The sequence below is a fragment of the Manacus candei genome, unplaced genomic scaffold (assembly GCF_025592945.1).
Source record: "Manacus candei isolate 608988 ecotype Guabito, Panama unplaced genomic scaffold, ASM2559294v1 h1tg000002l, whole genome shotgun sequence".
NCBI lineage: Eukaryota > Metazoa > Chordata > Aves > Passeriformes > Pipridae > Manacus > Manacus candei.
This window is the reverse complement of record NW_026138050.1, coordinates 2764077-2777673: the sequence shown is the minus strand read 5'-3', so window position 1 is coordinate 2777673 and position 13597 is coordinate 2764077. Positions and strand designations below refer to the sequence as shown.

Sequence of the window (13597 nt, the reverse complement as noted above, 5' to 3'; positions counted from 1 at the left end):
CCCCACCATGGCTGTTCCCCTCCTCGTCCCACCAAGGCACACTTTGCTGCACCAACACTTGGCCTTGCAATGGCTCTGAGGCAGACTTCGGGTGGAAAAGCAGACTTTTCCTCTCAGAGAAGCCACCCTAAGTGCAACCCTGTGGTGGTGGCACCAAGACAGCCCCTGAGCATCGTGACATTGCTGCTCCCAGGGACCACCCGAGACCTGGCTGCGGTGGCAGTGTCACGGCCACCCAGAGTGCCACCACTCTGAGTGGGACAAGCACCCCGAGACACTCCACCACTGTGAAATCAGTTTTGCTCTCCTGAAGAGAGATGCTGTTGAAACCAGTGCCATGTCAGGGTGCATCCCCTGGGGGGGGCTCAGCCCTGCCCTGTGTGCGGGTGGAACACCCTCGCACTGAACCCCCAGCCTGAGCAAAACCTTTTTTTAGCACTCCCCTATTTGCCAAGCGTACTTCCTTTCTTTTGATTCTTACCACCTACATACAGTCTGACTGCAACAGCAAAAAAAAAAAGGGGGGGGGGAAGAATTGCAACATTCAGTTGAAGGCTTTTCTGTCTAATGACGTTAAATTTATTAACCAAAACTCCAGCTGCACCAGGCTGGGATCTAATAATATTCAGGCTATGGAGACATCAAGTAGAAAGGAGCTTAAAGCCCTTTTTATTTCACAGTAAAACTGTCAGTAAATAACTGGATTGTCTTGAGACTGAGAAAATGGGGATTTATCTTCCTGAACATGAAAAGTGTGCTTATTTTTTTTTATCAGCTTCAAAAAGCCCCAGCAACCTTGATTTTCCTTCCACACCGTTCTCAGCAGCTCTGCCAAGCCCCAAAACCACACAAATCAAGAGACAGGCTCTAAAGATATTTTTAATTAAATTAATTCCTTTTCCTTCCTTCCCCATTTCTCCCTTGTCCCCTCCTCCATCCTCTCTTTCTCTCTCCCTGTGTCCCCAGCTAATGACTTCTAAGCACTGTGACATTTCAGCACTGGCTGTCACTAACACCACACCTCCGTGCTGGTTATAAATTGGGCACAGAGACATAAAATTCCCTGCAGAAGGTCCCCGTTTGATGATATTCTCCGAGGTAAATCTCCAATAGCTCCCTGTTTTCTTTAATAACGCTAATAGGCATAGATTAATTAAACTGTTATATTACTTCCTTCTTTCTACCAGCACCAGTTAGAAATCTTATTACCTGCTCCTCTCTGCTTGCCTTTTCCCCAAGGTGGTTATATTCCAACCAGTTACCAAGGTTTCTCAGAGCCTGTAGCACAAGGTGAAACAGCAGACAGCGTCTCCATGAGGCTGGATCCTGCTCCCAGCCCTTGGCTCCCAAACCCCACCGACCTCGGCAGAGCCCGGGTGGGTGTAAGCGGGGTCAGGATTAAGCCCGGTTTGTCTGAAGAGGTTCTGTCTTGAAAGCAACAGCAGGGCTATTGTTGAGTCTGGATGCCCACTCTAAAAGGGACCACAGCTGTAGGAAAGGGAATTGTATACATCCATCAACTCCTCCAGGGCCTCAGGATGTATTAGTTAAGATTGCGGGATAGCATGTCTCGGCTCCACTGAAGGGCTCCTTTGAATGACATGTTGGATATACTGTTGCACATCTGGCCGCTGTATTATTGAATTGCTCCTACGGTTGCATTTTCCAGACCGCGGGAATGTGTTGGTTCAGGAGTTGGGGGGGAAAGGATGAAGGGGACAACATGTGGGAAAATTAGAGGGATGCATCCCGCGGGGTGGGGTGGGTTTGGATGGAGCCGCGTGGTGGAGGCGGGGAGGGAAGGGGGGGAGCGAGGCAATGCTTTCACACAAAATGCCGTGTTGCCATTTGAAATCCACTCCAGAGCTTCCTGCTCTAATTAAATTTGTCACCATCGTTACTATAATGCCTGCCATTCCTCCGGTGCTTTTTGTTCTCAGGGATCCCAAAACATGACAGAGGCAAGGGCAGATCCTCTGCGTTTTCTCTGCGGGAGCTTTTTCAGAGCAAAACAGGGAAAATACAGTTGTAGGAGCTGCTTTGGGGCAGGAGCACAGCCACTCCTGCTCGGGGGACACTGAGGCTGGGGAAATCTGCGCAGCTCTTGATGGTCTTTTCCAACCTTAATGATCCTATAAGGTGTCTCCTGGGACTGCTAATTTGCAGGCGCTTGGGTGAGCACCCTGAGAAGGCCTTTTGAAGCAAAGAGCCCTTCTTGGGCTTTCACTTGGCTCATCCCAATCTCGGCCCCTCTGGACCTGCAGAGAGCCCAATGTCCCTGAGCCACCTCTGCTCTTGGCACTGCATATGCCCTCTGGCCACTGCCAGCCTGCCAAGAGATGCCCCGTATGGCTGCTCTGTGCCGCTCTGGGGCAGGAGGAATTCACTAATTACTCACAGCTCTTAATATGGCCCCTGAACGCTGCCAGAGTGGCGTGAAGGGCTCAGAGCAGGAGACACAACCTGCTCCATCGTGTCTTCTGTGTCAGCTTGCAGCGAACTGAATGCAAAAAGGCTGTCTGAGCTGCAAACAGCAGAGCCCTTGGAAATTTAAAGGTGCAGAGCACAGAAAACAAAGGCGTTTGTGCTGCTGAATATTCATCCTGGCGCCTGATCCTGCCAGGAGCGAAGCCCGCACAGCTCCCCTGAAAGCTGATGGGAGGGAACCTTGGTCTCAACCTCATCTTGGGCTCCAGCCCAAATCTGAGGGGGGAGAGCAAATTAGTCCTTAATGCACATATATCTTAGACTAAAACCTGATAAGGGAACTCTCCTATGTTAATTTACCTGAGTTATTTACTATACTGATTGCTGAAGGTACTCTGATTAGCGCATGAAATATTTCTATACCTTCGGTCTGATTAACCCATATCTGCAAAATAAATATTTGTCTCATTATAGTTATGCGATCGTGCAATCAAAGACCCCATCATAATGGGAAAGGGAGAAGTATCCATGTGGAAAAGGCAGGGAATGGCGACACAGAACAGCAGGTTGGAGAGCGGGGAGATGAAAAGCAGGGGCATGCCTGGAGGGGGAGGCTCAGCGGTCCCAGCCTCTGGCTGGAGGGGAGTTGAAATGCCGGGGAGGGCACGATTCTCCTCCGGTTTCACCGGTGCTAATTGGGACTAATTCCGTTTGACTCAGCAGCGTTGCGCCAGTCCCAGGGAGAGGAGGGTCAGACCTTGGGAATCACAGGGGTGAGTCCCAGCAGGCTCCCAGCCTCCGGCTTTTTTGAAACAGAAGCAGGGAGTTCCCGGCAGCGCGGTGCGTGTGCCAGTCTCCCAGACGAGCTCTTAAAATAGCCCAGCGCACCAGGCTGTGGCACCGGGGGAGAGCGCGGAGGATGAAGTGTTCAGTCTTCCTGGCCCAGATCCGGGGAGAGGGGGGTTGGCAGCTCCCTGCCCAAGGCGAAGGTGGCTTAAAGTGTGATTTGGGGACATGGGCAGCTGTCACCCCACACCCAGGTGGCAGGGAGCAGAGTAGTCATCAGCTGGCGATGCCGGCACCACCGAGCATGCTGGACATCCTCCCTCAGCAAGGGGAGCTGTAAGTCATCTGGAGGAGAGGATCCCCCCTCTGCTGTTACAGGGCTGTTTTGCATATGCTCCGTGAGGAAAAGAGAGGAGTTTTATTGTGGCTGTACAGAAGAGCTAAGTCAAGAGGCTGCTTTATGGCTGGCGGATCCCAGCGTGGAGAGCCAGGCGTCCCAGATGCAGCATATAGCAAAGCCTGGCAGGTCGTGGAGCACTGCTGCAGCACTGCTCAGAGAAAGAGCTGAAGTCATTTTTCTTCTAAGGGCAGGGGGTAGTGGGGAGGAAATATGAAGGCAGCCCTGTTGCTAAGGAAATCTGCTCTTTGTACGGTTGTACATTTAGGTAATGCTAATGAAAGGCCATATAGTAGCGAGGTGCGGATGTCAGCACTGTGCACTCCTGGATATTTGATTAGCATTTCTTTGACTTTGCCTCCTCTAACAGAAATACCTGAGTACATGGACATTAGGAAAACAAAATCCCCCCCCTTCTCCTCTGCCAACAGCCCAACGTTACGCGGAGAAAGGAAAAGCCAAAATAAGACACTCCATAATGAATATGTGTTTTTTTTTCCCCCCGCACACACCCTGGAGAGGATGAGAGCAAACATGTGATGAGAACAGAAATAGTCACATCACTTAATGCATTGCTGGACGGGACCCAGCCAGCACAGCGATGAACCTGGCGTGAGACCCGAGAGCAGCAAACCATCATAGCATCCCATTTAATGGCTGATGGCCCACAGATGTTTTAAACCTCGAGACTGCATCTCTGAGGTTTCCCTTTCGACTCAAGCATCAGCGGGCAGCTTTTGGAAGCAGAGGCTGTGGATGCTCTATCCAGGGACCCAGCACATCTGCGGATTAGCTGGTGCGTGTGTCTGTGTGTGGCATCTGAGCCCGGATCCGGTGATGTGGCTTAGGAAGCGGGAGAGGACCCACACTGCTGCTACAGAGCACCATGTCCTGCTCTTGAGCATCACTGGAAGAATGAGTCAGCCTTTTTCCTTCACACGGGGGTCGAGTGGCTGCCCCTGTCTGAGTGTCACTAATAAAAGCACCCAGAAATGGAAGGGCTCTGTGCTTGCATGGCGTGCTTGTGACAGTCTTAAAGACCAGCTGCTCTGCGTGAGACTTCCAGAGAGCGAGAGCGTTTGAATGAAGCCCTTATATCTCTCTCTTTTTCTTTTTCCCTTTTTTTTCTTGCCACACAGTGCAGCGTGGGCTCTGTTCCTCCTCGCCTTTTGCTCTTGCTCCCTGGGGCAGCCCGCTGTGTCTCAGAGGCATGAGGAGTGAGTCCTCCCGGGAGTCCTCCAGCTCGTGTGAGGAATGGCCCCTTGGGGGCTGAATCCAGCAGTGGGGCCCCGAGGTGGCAGAGGTGTCTGTGAGTGTCTCTCCTCAATGACAGCAGCGCCTGGGACAGAGATTTTGGAGGTTTGCACGCCTTCACTCCCTCCCTGCCAGCACCTGCCCCTCCCTCTTGCCATTGTGCAACATCCCAAGGGCAATTACAGCAATGCTTACGTGGAGGAGTGATATTGGGAAAGTATTTAGTCATTTTAACTGTTCTGCTGGCGGCTCCCCTCCCTTAAGGTGGTTCCTATTTCTTCTTCTCCCTCTCCCAGCATTTCATGGCAACTCCGTGGCCCAGCGACCCTTCTTGGTGCGTCCTTGGCTACAGAGGGCTCCTCTTGGCGAGGGGGAGCACACATTCCCACGGAAGAACCACATTCCTGTCAGATAACACTTTTCCTTTCCTTTCCCCATCCCTCACGTGCTTATTACAGTGATTTTAAAGCTTCCGCCCCTGTACAGCAATGGAGGGGGGGGATGTTTCTGAAAGCAAAAGTAAGAGGCAGGAGGAGGCAGAGCTTCTCCTGCTCTCAGAGGCTTCTGGACGCTTCTCTGTCTCCATCCCTGGAGTGATTTTCCCCGGGCCCAGTGTAAACAAGGCAATCCGTTACGGCAGTTTGAGCGTTACTCCACAAACACGCCGCTGGTCCCTGCCCCCACCGCAGGCTCCCTCTGCTCCTGCTCTTCCTGCTGCTGTGCCGTGAGCCTTGGCTTGGCCAAGGGGTTATCGGATGCTCGACCACATGTGGGAGTGACCTCCGAGCATTGGAGGGTGAGGAAAACTCCCGCGGGAACCCGGAGTTGAGCCTTCACAGCCCCATCACTCACTGCACTCAGCCCAGCTTGGAGGGTCAGTTGCAAAACTGGGGAGCGTTCAGGGAAGTTTCAGAACACCGATGCACTCCCAAGGAAACACATGGAAGAGTCCTGGGTACTTCTTTTATCCTAAAAAGATGGTGAAAAGAAGAGGCGGCAGTGAAAGAAGATAAGCTCACGTGTGCACAAGAGCAACACTAGAAAATACATGATTAAGGTTACAAAGTCAGGCATGGAGCGTGTAAGAAATCCTGGAATTAAGGACACCTGAGCGGCTTATGGCCGCGGAATGCCGTGCATTCATTAGGGTACAGTCTTAATTCTGTGGTCGCAAGGTGTTCCTTCCACAGGGGCTTTTCCTCAGGAAGTATGGGATGGATGGAATTTGGTTGAAAGCAGCTCAGTGTCCAGTTTGTGACACTATTCTGTCTGCAACCCCAGTGCCTCGTTCGCTGTGCATCGTGCAACTCCTGCTTGGAGGGGGAAATTTTTCCTCCTGGACTATCCCAAAATGCTAAGCCTGCTCTTGCCTCTGGCTTTCCCTTCCTTCCCTCTGTCCCACCTCCATGCTGCTCAGTGGCTGGCAGGGGGGAATAGCAGGACCCCCTCCAGCAATAACCCTTTTGGGGAGGGCTGGCTTTGCCCTGGGACCCCGGAGCAGGAGGGAATACACTCTGCAGCTCCAGGAGGGCTGATGCAAGTGCAGCCCACATGCTTCACACTGCCAGCATTTGATTTTCCATCTGTTTTTTGTTTTGGTTCAGTTAAAGGCAGAGAGGAGAGGTGGGTTTTGGTGTGAACCTCCTGTCTGTCTGCATGGGGTGTGTGGGACAAAGGCAGCTTAGCGTGGAAAGCCCCAGAAGCACCCCAAGGAGTGGGCTGGGGGACTTAGAAGACATCGTTTCTCCTGAAGCTGTGGGAAAAGTGTATATTTAGGAGAAGCAGCCTTGCAGCCTGCTGTATGTATTCACTGTCTGAGAGTCGAGCCAGCCAGAGCCTGGAGGGGACAGATGGAGGAATTAAGGACATCTCAGCTGGGCAGCAGGACCAAGGGATGCTTGCAGGGAAGCTGGCTCCCACACCTGAACCACTTTGGAGACAAGGCTGGGAGTTACCCAAGCTTTTCTTAGCAAGAGAGCCCTCCACCGGAATAATGTGTTGTGGACATAAAAGGAGATCTGGAGAGGGAATATTTTCACCCTGGAAGCTGCTAAGGAACTTGCATTTAGCTGCTAGCAATCTGTTTCAAACTGGGTTCCTGTCCCAGGAAAGAGAAAGCAGAGCAGTCTCGCTGTGCAGACCGACTATAAATTCTTTCCTGGCTTTGCTGGGGAAAAACAATGTGCTCTCAGTGAAAACCTCCCAGAAATCCAGGACATGGGTATTTTATATGTCAGCTCTCAGCCACTTTGGAGAGAGCAGCTAAGGAGACCAGTCAAGTAGATCCCCTGACTTTTATTTACAGGCAAGTCAGTGGAGTGTCTGGCGAAGGACGGAGATGCTGCTGCCCTTGCTGAGCTGGGCAGGTCACGGTGACACACGCGTGACCATGGGAGAGAGGCTGGGAAACCGTTCCTGAGAGAAGAGATTTGAGAAGGATATGTACAGCAGAGCACAAAACTCAAAAGCCACGGTGAAACTTTGCATTTAGATGCCTGCAGCAGCAGCCTGGGGAGCTTTCCGTGAGGACCGATACATTTCCCGCCTCACGGCATTTGCTTAGAAAGTATTCATAAATATACCCGCCACTACTAACCATCCTTTTCTGCTGGGAATTGCCATTAGCAGCTAAATTCAGTGTTTTACATATAAAAAGCATTGAGACTTAATTCTGTGCGATTCTTTCTTCTGAGTCCTTGTAGAAGAGAGAACTCCAGGCTGGATTTCGGCTGAGTTACAGTGAGGTGTTGGGAAGCAGGGGTTGCATTGCTGCACCCAGGAGGTGCATGTGGTGTGGTCAAGAGAAGATGCCACAAAGGATGGGGTGTGCTCCCCAAAGGTGGAATCGTTAGACTTGTGAGTCGCTGCACATGGAAGCAGCTTCCGTGAAATGTGCACAAACAACTCACTGGGAGACCAAAAATGGACAGGGCTTTTTGGATGCAGCAAGACTCCTAAAATCACAGAATGGTTTGAGTTGGAAGGGATCTTAAAGCTCATCTCATACCAATCCCTGCCATGGGCAGGGACACCTTCCACAGGTTGCTCCAAGTGCCATCCTGCCTGGCCTTGAACATTTCCAGGGATGGGGCAGCCACAGCTTCTCTGGGCAACCTGTGCCAGGGACTCACCACCCTCACAGGGAAGGATTTCTTCCTAATGTCTAATCTAAACCTGCCCTCTCTCAGTGAAGCACATCCCTGACTCTCATTATCTCATCATGTTGCAAATTCCTGCTGCAGCACAGGGGGTCATGTGAGATGTTCAGCCTTTGGGACAGGGAGGGAGATTCCTGTTCCCTCAGCCACTTTCTCAGCAGTACCTGGACTTGTCCAGCTGAAGTTGTCCTTGTGCCAAAAGGAGCACAGAGCGAAGGTCCCCATGGAGTTGCTGGTTTGGAAGGAGATGCAGTCTCATGCTCCAGTCTGTGGAGGAGTTTCCAAACACGAGGTATTAGGATGGGATTTCAGTGGAAGCGGATTATCCCATTTCTCTCTTCTCTGAGCACATTTCTCCCACTGAAGCAGCACATGACAGGCAGGGCAGCCGAGGCAGCCAGCGGGGCAGCTCTCATGCCGTGCCTGCCAGAGGGGACTGAGCCCAGAGCTCTGGAGGGTTCCCTGTGTTCCCAGTGTGGCTGGAGCAGGAGCAGGGATGGCAGGAGAGGGATAGAGGGGGAGCAGACGGTGGGCATGGAGCTGTGGTGCTGGATGGGCGGCACAAAGCGCTGTCAGAACAGCAGGAACTCCGCTGGCAACGGCTGCAAATGGAGATGGAAAGGGCTGGAGAGGAAAGGACGCGACACAGCTGGTCCCCTTCGGCTTTGATCTTGAAAGCAAAGGGGTGTTGGCCACAGAGCAGAAGCGGGAAAGAAGGGGGGTGACTCATAAAAATAGTGGTGTTTCCATGAAGATGCTGTTACCTGAGGACAGGAAGGAGGAGGGACCTCGCCTGCAAATGTGGGGGGAGCTGGAAGAAAAGGTCCCCCTTATGCAGAAATATCCAGCCTGCTTAGGAACATGGAGCTGTTTGCTCTGGAGCCAGAGGGTTGGTTGTTTGCTGGGAGTTGCTGGTTTTGTGCAGAGCAGAAGGTGGTTTGTATGCTTGTTGCTTCAGGGCAAAAAAAGGGAGAAAAATAAAGGAAGAGCTGGTTTTCTTGGAGGCCTGGGTGGAGATGCCTTCGGAAGAGAAAAGAGGGATCTCCTTTGTAACAACCCATCCTGGGCCTCTACATCCTTCCTGCTGCTGGATGAGGGAGTGTGTCAAGGGGGATGATCCAACCCTGGGTAGCTGGGGAGGAGTCAAACACACCCCAGGATCTTCAGTCAGAGACTCTGGCCATGGGAGGGCTCAGGTTTGGTCTTTCTGACCACCATGGGGTTTGTGCTGGGGAGAGGGTTGTGGTTTACTCACAGGCACGTAGATTTGTTCCACATACCTGTCCCTTCCTCTCACAAGTGATAGATGTGCCCTGTCCTGCACAGGAGGATACGAGAAGGATGGGTGATCACGGCTGAAGCCTGCCCTGCACCAAAACAAGCTCAAACTTTCTCTCTCTGCCCCCTCCATGAGCCCTTGGGGGATTCCAGCTCACAGAAGCCTTATTTGCAGCGTCGGACCAGCTCTAATTTTTATCCTGGAGGCAAAAATCACTGGAAATAACGCTTCATCACTCTGAAGGTCCTGACACCACCCTTAACCACCACATCACGAACCTCCCGTCGCAATTGTGATCTGCGTATGTGTCAAATCTTGCCTCGCAGATAAAAGCTGCTCCACAGGCACCTTTTGTACTAAAATACGGAGCCTTTAAAATGTGAAAGAAACAACAAAATGTAGGACGCCACACAAAGCTGACCCACTGGGGACTGGGAGGGGGGGGAAAAACCCGCAAGAAGGAGGGCTTGACACACAAAAATTGTTTTGTTAACAAAGCATCATTGTTCCACTCTGAATCGGTTTGACTGGAGTGGTAGAAACACCCCATCTGGAGACAGATGGAGAGTTTTCTGGCTAAAGAGACGGCGGGAGGAGGGCCGGCTGACAACCCAGCAGATAGCATTGTCTGCTGCTACCTTGGCAATGGAGAGGAGAAAGGGCGGGTGGAAGATTGGGCGTCCCCCGTGCAACCTGCCCATCGCGCCGGATCCCTCCGGAGGAAGGTGTGTGCCCAGGCTGGCAGCTCACACCTCGGGATAAATCCTCCCTCTTTTCTTTTGGGGCTGGTTGGGTGCTCACAGGGACCAGCGAGGTGTCTGGGGAGGCTGCAGGTCACCCTCCAAGGTGCTCTTGGTGACATGGTACCATACCACTTGTGTGCTGTGCCACGGCTTTGTGTGGTGTGGGTTTAGCAGCACTGGGGGACCAAAGTGGAAGTGGCTTCCCAAGGTGAGAGCAGAAGGCTCTTGGATGGGTCTTGCCACTAACTTCCAGGAGAGCGGGATTTGGGCTGCTGGGAGGATGCTGAGTGGAAACCAGCACAGTCAGAGCTGCTGGGAGTGAAACTGGTGCAAGAATTGATGCAATGCCAGAACGCCCAGGGATGGGACATGCACAGGGTGCCCTGGTGACCCAGCAGGCCTGCAGGATGCCTGAGGACCAGCTCTTGGAATTGTCCTGGCCACCTTGCTGAGGCTGGGAATGAGTGAAGAGAAATCTGTGTTGAATGCCTGGGGCCTCTGAGCTACAGCACAGGCTAAACGTGAGTGAAGTGGTTTATGGCACCAGGCTCTGCTGGTACATGGTGTCCCTCTGCTCGTGAGAGCTCACCAACAGCCCCTGCTCCCTCTGCTGCCTTCCATGCCTGATGGGAAACTCTGGGGTGGGTTCTGCTCCTGCCACAGCTTTGAGGGATCGTATCCTGCCCACCCTATCTGAATTCCTGATGACTTGCTAATTGCTTGACACACTCTACTTGCAATGCAAGAGACAGGCTCACGTCATCCTCTGTGGTTTGCCAGGGGAGAGTGTGAACCTCTTTTTGACTTGCCTTGAAATAGATGAAAAAGAATAGAGCTCGATATGATTAATGTGAAAACTTCAGCTTGGTTTCCTGCCTTGGCATCAGGGCTTTGGTCTTCTTAGCATCACCGTGCCTTGTTTTTTGAGGACTGGGTGCACGTGGGACCATCTGAGGGCTGATGGTGCTGGCTGTGGTGGTCCTGTGGGGGCTCCTGTGCAAGGCCTGTCCATAATCCCCAGCTGCTGGAGACATTCCAGGTTTGTGCAGCAGTCACAGAAGGATTCAGGTGGTTGCCTTGAGGCACTTCTGAGATAATACCTCAAGGGCTCATATTCAAACCCACTGGGGCCTTTACAGTTGCATGGTGGAAATCTATTCAGATGAACCATGGCTTTTCAGGGAGCCAGATGAGCAGCCCAGCTTGCCCACTGGCTGCAGGCAGGCAGTCACCCTTGCACAGGGGATCAGGGGACTGGCACAGCTTCCATACATCCAGCAAAAAAAACCTTAGAAGTAATAAAGTACAAGGTGGGTTTGACTTTTGAGCCTCAGGGCTGCAGATGCAGCAGTGTGGTGGTGGCAAGGGGTGTCCTGTTGCCCTGGTGTCCCCAGACGCATCCAGTGTGTGCCCATGAGGTTGGGAAGCTGAATGCAATATTGGCTTCCCAGCCTGGTCCACTGGGTTTACCCCCTGCATCACCTGCCCTGGGACAGATCCGGCCTGGTCTGAGCAGTGCTGAGCTGGTCCAGAGGGACACAGCATGGGGTGGAGTGTGAGGGTGACAAGGAAGGTCTGTGTCACATCATGCTGTTCAATGCATGAGATCCCAAGGTGTTTGCATCCATCGTGGCACCACAGGTGCCTTTGGGATGAAGTGTGGCCTCAGGGAGGAGAAGTGAAGGTGGTCACTGAATGCAGGATGGAGTAAAACAGGTCAGATCTATTCACCTGAGCTCTCCTACAATGTGTCATGGTTGTCCCAGTGGGAATGGACCTGGGAGAAGCAAGATGCTTGGACAGCCGTCTCCTGCTTTTGAAGCCATTTGCTTGCCCTGGGCTGCTGGGGACATTGTCCCCACTGCCTGCCCCGAAAAAACATCCTTTTGCTGTTTCTGATTTCAGCCCTGCTGCTGCACCAGCTGCACCGTGCTGGCAAGGGAGGAGAGGGGAGGTGAGGCAGGGCAGGCAGGCTCGGCTTGTGCCCACTGCTGTCACGGTGCAGAATCCTTGGCATTGCTGTGGATGCCAGGAGCCAGCCGGGGCACGGGCCCTGCCTCTGGGCACTGGTTGCCCTGGGAGGAGGAAACAGGGTCTGGATTGCTGGTGATGCATCAAAGCATCCACGAGTGAGGTCTGACACATGCCTGGCAGCAGGTCAAGGTGCCGTTCGCTTTGCCCTTACCGCTTGGAAAGCAAAGTATTTCCCTGGGGAAGTGGCATCCACCCCACCTCCGCCCCCGTCCCGCCATCCCGGCGTGAAATCTTTCACCTTGCTTTCCCCCTGTGCAGAAAGGGGAGAGAAATTCGCATGCGAGCTCTCCCGGGAAGCACAGGGGATGGATTCACCTTGCTGAGAGGCGAGGGAATCGCCGGGAAAGAGGTGCTGGAATAATCGCCGAGCGGATTAATCTGCAGCGACTCGGTTGTCGCCAGTCACCGGTGTAAAGGCGCCCGGGGAGGTCGGGCGCGTTCGGGCGGTGTTGTGCTGCTCTCTCTGCCTCCCAAACGCCTCCTGCGCCGGGCTCTGTGAATCAGCATTTCTGCAGTCGGAATGAGACAGCGGGGAAAGGCAGGAAGATGTCAGGGCACGGGGAGCCTGGCGGGGAGGAGGATGGGGGGGGGGGGGGACACCTCGTTAAAAAGGGGCAGCCTGTGAGTTGGGGGTGGTCTCATGCCGCGGATCTGCAATCTGCTCCCACCAGGTTTTTGCTCATTACCGCCGTACTCCCCTCGTGCGCAGTGGCGAGGTAAACAAGCGCTGGGAGCGATGCCTCCCCTTTCCCGCTCGTCCCCTCCCCGCCGCCGGCGACGGGGGAATGTGACAAGCTGGCACTGGGAGAAGGCATGAAAGCGATGTGATCCGCTGCGGCTCCTGAGCCGAGAACCCGGGGAGATCCAGTTACAGCGGCGGGGTTAGAACAAAAGAGATTTGCCTCCGGGGTCGGTTCCCCTCCGTTTTCCGGGCTGTGCACATGCCGGTGTGTGCACGCGTGGGGCAGCCCCGGTCTCCGGTGGGGAGCGGAGCACCGGCAGCCCCGGGGCCCGGCTGAGCACCGGGGCTCCAATGCTCCGAAATGCTGCTTTTTCCCAAAGCAGGGAGAGAGCAGGGTGATCCCCCTGGGACAGGCCTAGAAATAGCCAAGGCCAGGCCAGGCTTTGCAGTGCTTGGAAATCAGGAGCCAAGCTGGGCAGTCGGAGGTTGCCAGAGCTCCAGATTTTCCTCTGCCGAGGGCTGAGCTCTGGGGTTGGGGTGTGAGACTACCCCCTGGTCCCCATGGTTTGCTCCTGCACCCAAGGCATTTCCAGGTGACACCTCCTCCCCTCCATCACAAGGCTGGCCAGCGAGCAAAACCCCAATCCCTAAAAAGCCTCTTCTGCCCCATAACAGCTGTGCCAACACCGTGTTATCCAAGATGCCTTTAACCCGCAGCCGTGGCAGGGCCAGGGGTACCCGTGAGCCTTTCACATGTGCTGCAGGACTGGCTCCCGGAATCAGCAGGATCCTGCACCCTGGGATGCTTGTCGCTCATTTTGAGGGGGATTTGGCTTA

At 53.6% G+C, this 13597-nt stretch overlaps 2 protein-coding genes across 5 annotated transcripts in view; one reads left to right on the top strand and one right to left on the bottom strand.

The window, feature by feature from the left end:
* Window positions 1–13597, top strand: part of RAI1 (retinoic acid induced 1) — a 74549-nt gene that overhangs the window by 15577 nt on the left and 45375 nt on the right. The window contains exon 2 of one of the 4 annotated variants that reach the window (XM_051777635.1): window positions 4750–4969. The exons of the other annotated variants lie outside the window; for them this stretch is intronic. The gene's annotated coding sequence lies outside the window, so the exon portion shown is untranslated. The remainder of the gene's footprint in view (window positions 1–4749; window positions 4970–13597) is intronic. 4 annotated transcript variants of the gene reach the window in all.
* The window catches only part of FLCN (folliculin), a 208640-nt gene that overhangs the window by 156446 nt on the left and 38597 nt on the right, over window positions 1–13597 (bottom strand). The window lies entirely within an intron of this gene.